A 12,798-nucleotide genomic window follows, 5' to 3' on the forward strand; every position below is an offset into this window, starting at 1 on the left:
GGACCAGGACACTGGACTGCGGTAAAGCATATTCTCAAGTACCTGAAGAGGACTCGAGATTATAGGCTAGTTTACCAGTCGGACATTCTATCTCCTTTGGGTTACACCGATTCGGATTTCCAAGCTGACCGGGATGAGAAGAGATCTACCTCTGTATATGTGTTTACCTTGGGAGGTGGAGCCGTATCATGGCGAAGTGCAAAGCAGAGATGCATTGCAGACTCTACCATGGAAGCCGAGTATGTAGCTGCTTCCGAAGCTGCTAAAGAGGCTGTATGGTCCGGAACTACCTCTTGGATCTAGGAGTGGTGCCTAATTTGCCTAAGAGTATCATAATTTATTGTGATAACTCGGGTGCAATGGCAAATTCTAAGGAACCCAGGAGCCACAAGGCGACCAAACACATAGAGAGAAAGTACCACATCATACGAGAAATCGTAAGCAGAGGAGATGTGCTAGTTGAGAAGGATGTGCTAGTTGAGAAGATTAACACTTTGGAGAACTTAGCTGATCCTTTCACGAAGAGCTTACCGCAAAAGGCCTACGAGAAGCATGCTCGAGGAATGGGGCTGCGGTTGATGCCACCCACTTAGAGAAAAACTTTCAGTATAAGTGGGAGAAGAAGTAAAGAGTGAAGTGGATGTTGTAATAGCTAGTATTTAGACACATTGTATACTTAAAGTTTTGCTTTACTAAAAGTGGGAGATTGTTGGATTTGTATACTGAAAGCAAGAACGTTTTATGCTTGTATACAATGATTCCTGTTTTCACTATTTGATCTGCTATCTGATTGGGTTCATGATTGCATATGTATGTTCTTTATCTCTATATAAGTAGATTATATGGTGTGTTGTAGATCACAGAAGACCATATAATTGGATTAACCTTAAGAGATATAATATGATCACAACCAAAATAACTCTAGGACAAGTTATTGTTTTAGGTTGCGGTATAGATGGAAGTAGTTTGTCTTGACTACTTATCTATACTGGTACGTAATACGTATTGATAGGACCACAGTGAGATATATTCTTCTATCTGACCTAAGTGAAAAATTAGAGATCTCGGTGACTTATAAGATCTTAATACTAATAAGATGTCAGACATATATGTTGATTTGTTTATCACTTTGACTTACTATGAGCGAGAGTTATATAGTAACTTGAGTACTCTGTATCTTGGGTGATAGCAGTTAATATATGATATCTGATTATCTGTATTGGTACTCGTATCCGTATAGGATAATGACATCCCCTTAAGGAGCTCAATAATGTTTATTGCGCTAAACCCTGCAGGTTGATTAAGTTCAGGTGCAATAATAAGGTTTGAGTGGTACTGCTTAAGGATTACAAAGAGATTAATTAATTTAGGCTGTCAGAGCTCTAATTAATTGATGGATGCCGGATATTTTAAATACGAGGATTTAATAAGTCTAAATACAAGCCCCGACTCATCACCGGTAATAAAGGGGTAAGTCAATATTGGTTCTCTAGTGGAATGAACTAATATTTATAAATTAATTATGGTCTGGGCTGACCATAGATAAATTAATTTATTTGAGGCCCATCTTTATTCCTTGTATTTGGTCCCTGGACTGGCCCAAAGTCTCCCAGCCCAGAGAAAGGCAGAAATCGTCCCTCACCCTAAAAGTGGCGCCTCCCCCCTTCTGTATTTTTTAATACAGCTGTCAGCTCTCAGGAAATATACACTGATAATTATTTAGGGTTTGAGAACTGAGGGAGGCGCAGGAAACGTGGGAAACTTTCTGGCTTGGGTTTTCTCACAGTTCGTTGTCCATCCAATGGTGAGACTAGAGCGGGATACAGTCTAGAAGATCAGAACTGGAGTTGTTCGATACGATCATCAATCATCTGTGCATCCGATTCACAAGTAAGTAAATCCTAACACCTGTGTGCAACTGTTAATTCATATGAGCATGTTAGGATTAATCGTTGTATGATAGATTAATAATAATCCAAGAAACGATCATCGGGCAAACGGACGTTAATTCAATTTAATATTCCTTCAGGACATTCTTGAAAGAATGTGCATAGGATCCGAGGAAATCAAGGAGAATAAGCTATCCATAGTGTGCCAGAAGTTCGACTCCTTCCTCATACTCAAGAATGAATCTGTCGACGAGATGGAACTCAGATTCAATCAGATCCTGAATGAAGTTTAATCCATCTAGAAGGACAAGTACACTCAACAAGAAATCAACTTGAAGATTCTTCGAGCACTGCCGCGAGGAGATTGGCAGATCTATTCAGTTGCTCATCAGAACAAGCCATCAGTCAGCTCTCGACAAATAAGCTCTTCTCTGACCTCTTGGCAAATGAGTTCGACATCCAGAGAAATCTTGGAATCAAGAAGGCTGGAGGATCAGACGAAGATGGTCCTTCAACCTCAAGAGGAGCAACACTGAAAGCTTCAGCAAGAGAAAGCAAGAAGAAAACAAAGGAACCAGCGGAACTCAAGCCCGAGGACTTCTTCAGTCAATATGCTTTGTTGACTGAAAGATTCAACAAGATGGAGTCCAAATTCCGCAAGTACAGAAGGTTCCACAAGCAGCACTACAAAGGAAAAGAAAGAGAAAGCAACTCCAGACATTCCATTGATCGAAGCGGAGAAAGAAAGTCAGCCGCCTACGACATCAAAGATATGGAATTCTTTGGATGCAAAAAAAGGGCACTTTCGAAATGAATGCCCTGAACTGACGCAGTCTGAGCGCAGAGAGCTGAAAGCCAAGAAAGATCGCAAGTATGCAAAGAAGAAAGCGATGGTTGCTGACGATGCTGAATCTTTCGAAGATACATCAGAATCATCCGACTTCAACTCTACCAGCTCAGATGATGAGAGCCAAGCCCTGATGGCCAATGAAACTGAAAGCGTGGCCGACAACAGCTACGACAATGGAATGAATGGCTCAGAGGTAATCTCTCATTCAAAGACTCCTTATACTGATAACTTCTTGATGTTTTCAGGAGATCACTCAGAATCTGGAGAACGCTCAGCCAATGAAACTGACGAGTTTGATCAGCTCATGACTGATCACTGTCAGTTGAGGAAAATGTTCGAAGATCTCCTCAAGCAGAATCAGAAAATAGAAAAGGAGATCAATGATGAACGAGCCATGAATCAGACAATCATCTACTTTCCGAATGAAACTTGCCTTGATCAATTGATCATGGAGAACAGTCGACTGGAAGAAAAGCTTAGAATCTCCAATTCAGAATGTGATAGAGCATCTCATGAAATCAAGATGCTCAATCACAAACTGGAAGAAACAGTCAAGGACTGCATGATGAAATCTCCCATGATGAGCAACTTTCCATCAAAAGGTCTCGTTGAGAGCATTGGAGGAAAGGTTGCAGCAGTTGATAAAGGAAAGAATATCATGATCAACGCAGTGAACGATACTTCTGAAAAAAACACATCAAATGAATCAAGAGATCATGATATGGATGAAGTTCGGAAACGCAAATTGATGGCAAGGATAAATGTTCCTCCTCCAAAAAGCTACAGACGAGCAAAGGAGGCCCCCAACCAGATCATCCTACAGAGAAGACTGGAAAGCAGATTTCAGTCAAAGATCGGGCAAGGAACATCAGGAATCAACAAGAATCTTCCTCACCAGTCCACGGGGAAGAACAACAACATCAGTCAGAAACTGAAATCAGTTCAGTTTCAAAAAGAACAACATCCATGGATACAAAGCAATGATGAGTCCAGACGAGCCAAACGCCATTCACAACCACAAGCGACTGGACATCATGTGACTCATGTTCCACGACATCAGTCAAGTCTCCATCAGTCTAGAATGACTCATGTTCCACGACATCAGTCAAGTATCTAAAGGAAGATACTTCGTAGAGCAAAGATGACCTCAACAACTCATCAGCCAGAGTTCCTACAAGAGTGAGGCCTTCAAAAGGAAAGCTCAACAGAAGATTGCTCATGTGCCAACTGAAGCGCCAACTACTTCAGTCAGATGACCAGCAAAGAGCAACAGATCATCAAGACCTGTTCTGAAGCAGATATGGGTTCTAAAGGGAACACGAGCTAACATTGAAGGACCCAAATCTTGATTGGGTACATAAATTAACTCTTCCTTGCAGGTCAAAAACAGGAAAAATAAAAAGAAGGAATAAGTTAAAGCTTCAATCAGAACATCGTATCTGGATAGCGGCTGTTCGAAGCACATGACGGGCTACAAAGAATATCTATCTCAATATGTTGAGAAAGTTGGATCCAAAGTTGCATTCGAAGACAACTCAACCGGAGAAACAAAAGGCTATGGTGTGCTCGACATGGGTAACGCCAGTATCAGTAATGTTAGCTTTGTTTTTGGTCTTAAACATAACCTATTGTCAGTGAGTCAATTTTGTGACAGCGGTTTCACAATGAAGATCAAAAAGGATGAATTCACTGTTAGAAACAACCAAAGAAAGGTGGTTCTGAGAGGAATCAGACAAGGAAGTCTCTACGCCGTCTTATGGGAAGACAGCCCTCCAGAAACGTGTCTCATCAGCAAAAGCAGCTCGGAGCTCAACTGGTAGAAGGTTTGCCTTCTATTGTGTTCCAGAAGAAGCAAGAATGTGAAGCATGTCAAAGAGGAAAGCAGACAAGGACGTCATTCAAGTCAAAGTCAGGACACTCATCTGAAAGGATTCTTCAACTACTTCACATGGATCTGTTTGGCCCAATCTCTCCAAAAAGCTACAATGGTAGGAAGTAAACCTTAGTTGTTGTGGATGATTATTCACGATATACTTGGGTTATCTTTCTTTACACCAAGAGAGAGACACTGCTGGAATTGCCAAGGCTGCTGAGAAGACTAAGCGTTAAAAAGGAAATCAACATCATCAGCATCAGATCAGATCGTGGGACTGAATTCCTCAATACTGTCATTCGTGAGTATTGTGAAGAACAAGGAATCAGTCATCAAACTTCTGCAGCAAGGACTCCTCAACAAAACGGAGTTTGACGGAAGCAGCAAGGACGATGCTAGCCGAATCAAAACTCCCCTTGAAGTTTTGGGCCGAAGCAGTCAACAACGCATGCTACACGCAAAATCGCTCCTTTCTCACTCAAAGACATGGAAAAACTCCATACGAGCTATGGAAGAACAGGAAGCCTTCAATCTCTTATTTTCATGCTTTCGGTTCTAGGTGTTTCATCCACAACAATGATAAGAAGAGGTTAAACATATTTGATAGCAAGGCTGATCCAGGAATCTTTCTTGGATACTCTGGAACAGAACGATTCAGCAAAGCCTATCGAGTGTTTAATTCTCAAACTCTTTGTGTTGAAGAAACACCACATGTTGTTTTTGATGAGTCTATTGATGATTTCAGGAAATAGGAAACTGAAAGAAGTGTTGTGAACACTGAAGTTTCCGGGACTGAAATCAATAACACCGAGCCTTCTACTGTCTTGGTGTGGGGACCAGGAAAAGACGAAGATATTGAAAAGCTTCAGTATCAGAAGATCAGCCAAAGGTCTGAAGCTCAGACTGGAGCCACAGGAGATGGCAGCAGTCAAGGGGGAACTCAAGTTGCCGAAGAACGAGTTGAACATGCCGAAGTAGCTCCAGCTCAACTCTTCCCTGCTCCAGAAGATGTTCAACACTTCAGAACCATTCTGACTGAAGAACCCCCACCATCACCAGAAGAGATCAAGAAGTGTCGAAGATGGTTTGAACTTCATTCAAAGGAGAACATCATTGGAGAACCATCAGACAGTGTCAAGACTCGAAGATCAATGTGCAACCTCGTCTTTGATATCAACCAGAACTGCATCAATGAAGTTAAGAATTTCAGCTGTTTCTTATCATCTACAGAGCCCAAGGATGTTTAAGAAGCTCTGAAGATCCACTCAATGAGTCATCGCAATGCAACAAGAACTCAATGAATTCAATCGGAATTCAGTTTGGGAACTTGTGGATCGACCAGACGATGCAAAGATTATTGGTTTGAAATGGATTTTCAAAAACAAGAAAGACGAAGAAGAAAATGTTGTGAGAAACAAAGCAAGGCTTGTAGCCAAAGGTTACAGTCAAGAAGAAGGAATCGACTACGATGAGACGTTTGCCCCAATTGCCAGATTGGAAGCAGTCATACTCTTCTTAGCCTTTGCAGCTCACAAAGGATTCAAGGTATACCAGATTGACATGACATAATGCAATGATATTTCTCACCTTTTGAAGCTTCCATCCCCTGCAGTGACGGTGGACGTGAATTTTTACTTCAAAAATATTTTAGGCATAGTTTTCGAAAAAAAACATTTTCATCTTCCTGTTGGTAAAATTTGTGTATTTATACCTTGATTTCTTCACTTATTTTCTACATCAACTAACAACTCTCCACAGCCTTCACTATGAGAAAAATTTTCAATCTTTCCAAAGTTGCATAAAAATTTTGTTCCGACAAAAGGAGAATTCAATGACTGCAAAGTCATGGAGTGGGAGAATGACGCAAACGTACTTGGTCTTCACCGAACCCTTCCACTGGATCTCAACGTCTCTCCGATGTCAAAGCTTGTTCTATTCTCACTTGTATCCAGCGACGCGAGAGTCTTACATCCTCATGCCCGGCCCATATAGTTTGAAGTTCCTGTCTCAAGAATACGAACTTCACCCGGCTCTCAGGAAAGCTCCTTGACACGCACCCGTCATGCGGTGCGAGAAAAATACTTGTGTATGCCCGGTACAGACGATACACGCTCCTACGTCTCACAACAAGAAACAAGTCTTAGTGGTAAGTGTAGGGTCGACCCTATACTTCACACTTAGGATGGTTGAGTCCATTGTAGTCACTTGGTCCAAAGGTCACACAATCCCCGGTCACAAGGCAGTGCTTCACTTCTCCTTAGATGGTAGTCATACCCGTTACTCACCAAGTATGACCCTCACCAACCTTCTCTCCTGAAGTCCCCAACTCTGCACTTTGAGTGACACATGCCTCCTGGACACAACCATTTCCGGCTTGTTAGCCGACCAGTCATAGACATGCTACAGCGTAGAAGTTACCTTCCTCGTTTGATAACCATGGCCTGATGCCTCGTCACAATTGATGGATAGTCTCTAGAGAAGCCCAAGACTGAGGAGGGACAGTGTATCCCATTAATCCTTTCCCCACCTTCCGGATCTACAACGCCTTTTGTTGATGCTGCTCAGCTACTCGGTCTTGGGTATACCGGTTGTCACGCCCTGATATACCCTGGCATTTGCTTGACACGGACAGCGTTTTACCGAACGGAGATCACCCGTTAGGCCCCTACTGCCCATGGTTTCGAAAAGATCCTTCCGGAACCACGAGACTCAACCGAAAGAACAAATGCCTCACGAATGTTTACATGTTGACAACAATTATTTCCACCCCTAAACCCTCACCGAAGGATCTACTCACACATAGCGGAATTCATAAATGTGAAATGAATTAAACACATCATATAACAAAAAGGAAATACTTGAATAAGAGAAATAGTACCTAGGCCACGAGCTTTAATCTTGTTCGAATGGAAAACAAACGGAAATAGGATAAAATACTAGAAATATAAATTGTTTTGAATGCCACAACTCGGCAGGATTACAGTAATAATCTAAATAAAATAAGGGTTCAAAAGGGCCAAGAAGTTCTTCACGCCGCACATCTTCAACCTTGTATACTGCCAAATGGTGAAGGTCTAACCTTAGCTGCGCCACCTTCATATCTTCATCGAGATCTTCTTTCCTTCTTTAGCTCAATCCTTGATTGATCCGATTGAAGATAGCTTCCAGCTGCATGCTATAGTCAACCTTTCCCTTTCTCCAAACTATTCCAGTTCCTTCTTCATTCTTCTGCATCCTTCCTCCAAATCTTCGGGATTTACTTTCCTTTCTTGGCTTTGGCTATCTGCTTCTCATTGTAGTGGTCAGACGGATTGCTTCATTCGGTTTGACTCATACCAGGTGGGTTGCTTCGGGTTCCCATGCTCCAAGTCAGACTTGAGAGGTACTACGCCTAGGCTCCATGCTAGTAAACATAACATTGCAATTTGGGCTCGGTAATGCCCATTCCAACCACATTTCTTCCGTTTCCGCTCTATTGGGCCTTCCTTCCCCAATAACTTTGTTTTTCCCTGGAAAGACATGTACTGACACAAACAAAGAGAAAAATAGGGCCAAATGGCCCAAAAGTCGAAGACCCATCACACCTACACACTTAAACCACACTTGCCCTCAAGTATGTAGGTGGATTCACAGAAGACACGGACAAATAGTCGAAAGGAAAGAAATAAAACTTCAAGACACGAGACTTGCACAAACATCAGGATCAGATCATACCAACATGCATCATTCAGTTCAGTCTAAACCACAAACCAGAGAGTAATGATCACGCATAAAGTACGATAGTAGTTTCTCTCTCACTCAAGCACAGGGCTAAGTGTATACACTCTTATTTTGCTGTTCCAGTTCTTCTATGAGTTTGATTGAAAACTACAAGTAAAGCACACTAGCATGACTCATCAGAGGGTCTTTTATTTGGTTGTAATGGGGTATACGGAGCAGAGGTGAGGTACATATGGTTTAGTGGCTAATTCAGTATCACCCATACCCAGCGTATAGATTCAGTAAAACCGCAACCAACCTTTTATTCCCCCGTTTTACTAGGGATCAATCTTTCTTTGATTTTAGGCATTTTTTATCATTCATTTTTTTTGTGCCCAGATTTTCTTTCTTCTCTCCAATTCTTTGTTTACCATTTCGTGCACCACAACAATTCTTTCTTTTAGATAAAACAACAGAAAGGCTCAAGAAAGAATAGGTGCGGCTTAAATTGGCATAACAAGGGATTTTATCACATTCATCAACAAAGAAAATTCCGGGGCCCTAATCAAAGAAATGTGCCCTAATCATACAAGTCATTACTAGCAGTAGAAGTCTCCAAACAAAATACAGATTCCCTAGTACAGCCAAGTCTCACCAGAAACATGCGATTTTTCATAAATATGGCCCTGATCTCACTGGTGGGGTACTATCTGTAAGCTCACAACTACTATCATGCATATCATACTCAACCACCAATTCAAACCATGACTGAAATCAGCATGCATATTCTCATTACCATCAAAAAGTGTGGTGAAGCACTAAATCACCAACACCTAAACTAGAAGGTTGATAGTAGATCGGAACCTAAAAGAAATAGGCGGACGGATGTTTCTTTTACTCTCCAATGGAATAGTTCTTTACAGATATCAAAACATACATGTAAAACTTGAGAGAAAAGATCGGTCCCTTCTACTATTATAGACGTGCTATTTATAAGAGATGGAGAGGAGAGGGTAAGATTGTCTTTTCCTTCATGGCACGTGCTCGGTACGTCCTTGGCGTCGTTGTCACTGGTGGTTGTCCTTGCTCCAACGGCCTTGCAGCTTTTGCATCCTTCAGAAAGTAGTTGGGAGCTCTTCGCTCGTGCCGTCATCTCTAGGTGTTGAAGCATGCGCTGCCTTCTCCAAGGAGTGCTGGTGCTGGGCCGCCCTCTCTTAGGGTGGTGATGACTGCGCTGCTCCTTCAAGGGGTGGCATGACTACGCTGCTCCTTCAGGGGGTGGAATGACTGCGCTGCTCCTTCAGGGGGTGGAATGACTGCGCTGCTCTCTCAAAGGGGCACTGGGATCTCCGTTCTTTGTCCTGCACTGTTAGTTTTCCTATTTTGTGCGATAATCATTAAGGCAGTAGATACTTCATATTGGTAACATATGGAGTACGGGTCGTGTGCTGCGCTGATGAGGACCTTATCCCTCATCAGCTACTCCCACCCCTTTATTCTACGAAAAGAAGTAGATTTTCACGTGAATTTTCGTAGATGAAAAGTGTTTGCTTTGAGGTATGGAGGAATGGCCGATATCAGGGAAGGCAATGAGTGAGCCTGCGCAGGAGGGCTTCGTATCGCCGCCTGCGCTGACTGCCATGGTACAGGCCTTGTCCCATCGCATTTAATGTGATCTGATGTTTTTGAGTACTTTGTGACGTCCTTCCACGCTTCTACTTTTGTGAGGGTGAGATCTCGACCCTCCGTTTTTACCCACCATTCTGGGATGAAATCCCAACCTTCCATTTTCCTTTCACATTTCCCAACCCTAATGATTATTCTCCCTCCTTTCCCTCGATTCAAATTCCCCTCTTATAAATACCCCCCATCGCCTTCATCTTCTTCTTCTTCTTCTCTAAACTTTCTCTCAAACTTTTTCTGGTTTCTCCGACCTCCCTTCGTCCCCGGTTCCTTTGTTAGGCTCCCCCTCCGACTATCACTCTTCTCATCAGGTTAGGCTCTCCCTTCCTCCATCATCCCCCTCGACTTGCCCGTTCTTTCTTGATTGTCTTGTTGCGTTTGTTTGTTTTGTTTTTTTTTTTTTTCGTGTGTTCGCCATGGCCACCGTGGGTGCTAAACAACAACAAATAAATGCGGCGGAGGATTTGACGTGCCATGGCTGTCATTTTCCTCGTTCTACCCTCACCGCCGCCCAGATGTCGGCATTACGGGGGTCGTTACGTATCCAGCCGGATGATCCGAAACTGAAGCTCCGGATGCAGCGAGAGTCTGGCGATATGCCCGATGCGGACGGAAAATGGTGTGAGGACACCATTCCCATTTGGCACGCTCAGGTGAAGGCGGGTCTACGTTTACCCCCTTCAGGTTTTCTTGTGAAACTATGCGAGCAGTTCGGGATCCCTTTCTTTCAGCTTTCCCCTTCCTCTCTCCGTAGGGCTCACATTCTTCATATTCTTTGCGCTGCTAATAATTATCCCGGCAGTGTGAAGTTGTTTCACAAGACCCACATCCTCAAGCGGACCGATTGCCACTATAACTTCACCGCTAAGCCCAAGATGAATTTAAAATTCTTGAGTGACCTTCACTCTATGGATAAAAAATTCCGTGACAAGTATTGTTTTGTACAAGTGCGGAATGGGACTTGGGAAGACTATACCGGTACTAATGAGGTAGAATGGCATCGGACAAAGCACTCCTCTCCCCCCAATAGGGAACCTCTAGATGCCCTAGAAATTAGCCTCATCGATCTCCTAAACCAAGCTTTTGTTAACAAGGATTTTGATGTTTTACAACTGGTCTCTTCTCCTTCTGTTCTGGCCGGCGCTGGCCTCTTCTCCCGTTATCCCCAAACCTCCATCGGTATAGTCTAAGCGTTTGAATTGCTTAGCGTGTTAGTACTTTGCATTTCTTAATCATTTCTCTTCCTGCGCAGGCATGTGGAGGTCTAAGGAGCATGGTGCCCTTGATTCCTTCTGTTTCCTCCCCGATCCTGCTGTCGGGGGAGACACTACCCCGCAGACTAGGTCGGCGCAGCATGTGACCCCTGAGTCTTTTAATCCCGGGCAACCCCGTCCGGGTTCGTCTGCTGCTGACGCTCAACCTCTCCGACTTCTCGACGAAGGTGATGCGAGTTCCGCTGAGGACGCTTGTAGGCGTCGCAAGACTCGACAGGTAGTCTCGTCCAAGAAGAGAAAGGTCCATGCTCCTGATGCCGGGGATAAGGATTCTTTTGAAGCTTTACTCGATGATGCGCCTCATCAGGCTGCGCAGGCAAGGGAGGGGTCTGACTCCGTTGTGGAGATTCCAGGCCCTCGTGCTTTGAAGGATTTGACCGGTCAGGAGTGTCGGTCCCAGATGGAATCGCAAATCGCCTCTGTCGACCTACGCAGGTACGACGCTATGGATATAGGGGACCTGGCTTTCGACATGTGCCTTGGTGTGGAGCAGGTAAGTTACGTGTGTTCTTAATTTTTTTTTTTTGTGTGGATTTTTGTTTTATGCCGTGAACTGTAATTGTGTCTGTGCAGTTGCGAGTAAAATGTTTGTCAGCCTCCCGCCATATGACCCGGGCTACCTCTGGTCTCCGTGAGAAGGAGGAAGAACTCATGGCCTCTTTGGCTGATAACTCTGAGCGACAAGAGCGGCTGCGTCAAGCCCAAGCTGAGCTAGCAAAGGTGAAGGTAGAGAAGGAGTCCATCGAAACTGAGCTTGCTCGTGTAACCAGGGAGAAGGCGAAAGAGCTTGAGGCTGTCAAGCATGAGATGTCGGAGGAATGGCGGGTGAAGTTGAATCAAGTGAAGGCGGAGGTTGCCGATCGGGAGAATCAAGCTTTCACGCGAGGGATAAAAGAGTACCGCCAACAGTTCTTCCTTACTGCGCGTGGTCAATTATTCCTGCGCTACATGTTAGAGGATTCTCTTCAAGCCTTCCGTCGTTCCCCTGACATGCTCCTCTTGATGGGGCCTGCTATGCAGTTCTTGGTGAAGGAAGGCAGTCGGCTCGCCCTCGATCAGGTGGAAGTAACGCCTGAACAGTGTAGCAAATTTGACTTTGAGGCTGTGCTGAATCAAGTGGATGACGACAGTTTAAATGGGCTGTTGGGCGTCGATCCTTCCTCCCCTTCGACTCCTGGTTGGTGGCTTCCAGTTTTGGATAAAGCTCTTCGGCTCTTTGCTAAAGGTGAAACAAAGGACAACTTGCCTGCAGCGCCGGTGATTCGGTCCCCCTATCTGGATGAGCTGCGCAGTCGTATGCGTTCTCCTCGCGGTAATTATCCCGGGGGGACCTTGGTCTACCCTCCTCCAACTTCCTCCCAATCCGTGCCTGTCTCTTCAAGCCGAAAGGGGTCCGCCCCAGAAGTGGCGCAGGTAGGGGCGGAAGCAGTGGTATCAGGGGCTGCGCAGGAAGAGGTTGTGTCTCAGCTGCCAGTGGTGTCGGATCCAGTGGTCGAAGAGGTTGCGCAGCCTGCTTCTGTTGAGGAGCCC

The sequence above is a fragment of the Salvia miltiorrhiza genome, chromosome 2, assembly GCF_028751815.1.
Source record: "Salvia miltiorrhiza cultivar Shanhuang (shh) chromosome 2, IMPLAD_Smil_shh, whole genome shotgun sequence".
In the NCBI taxonomy this organism is placed as follows: domain Eukaryota; kingdom Viridiplantae; phylum Streptophyta; class Magnoliopsida; order Lamiales; family Lamiaceae; genus Salvia; species Salvia miltiorrhiza.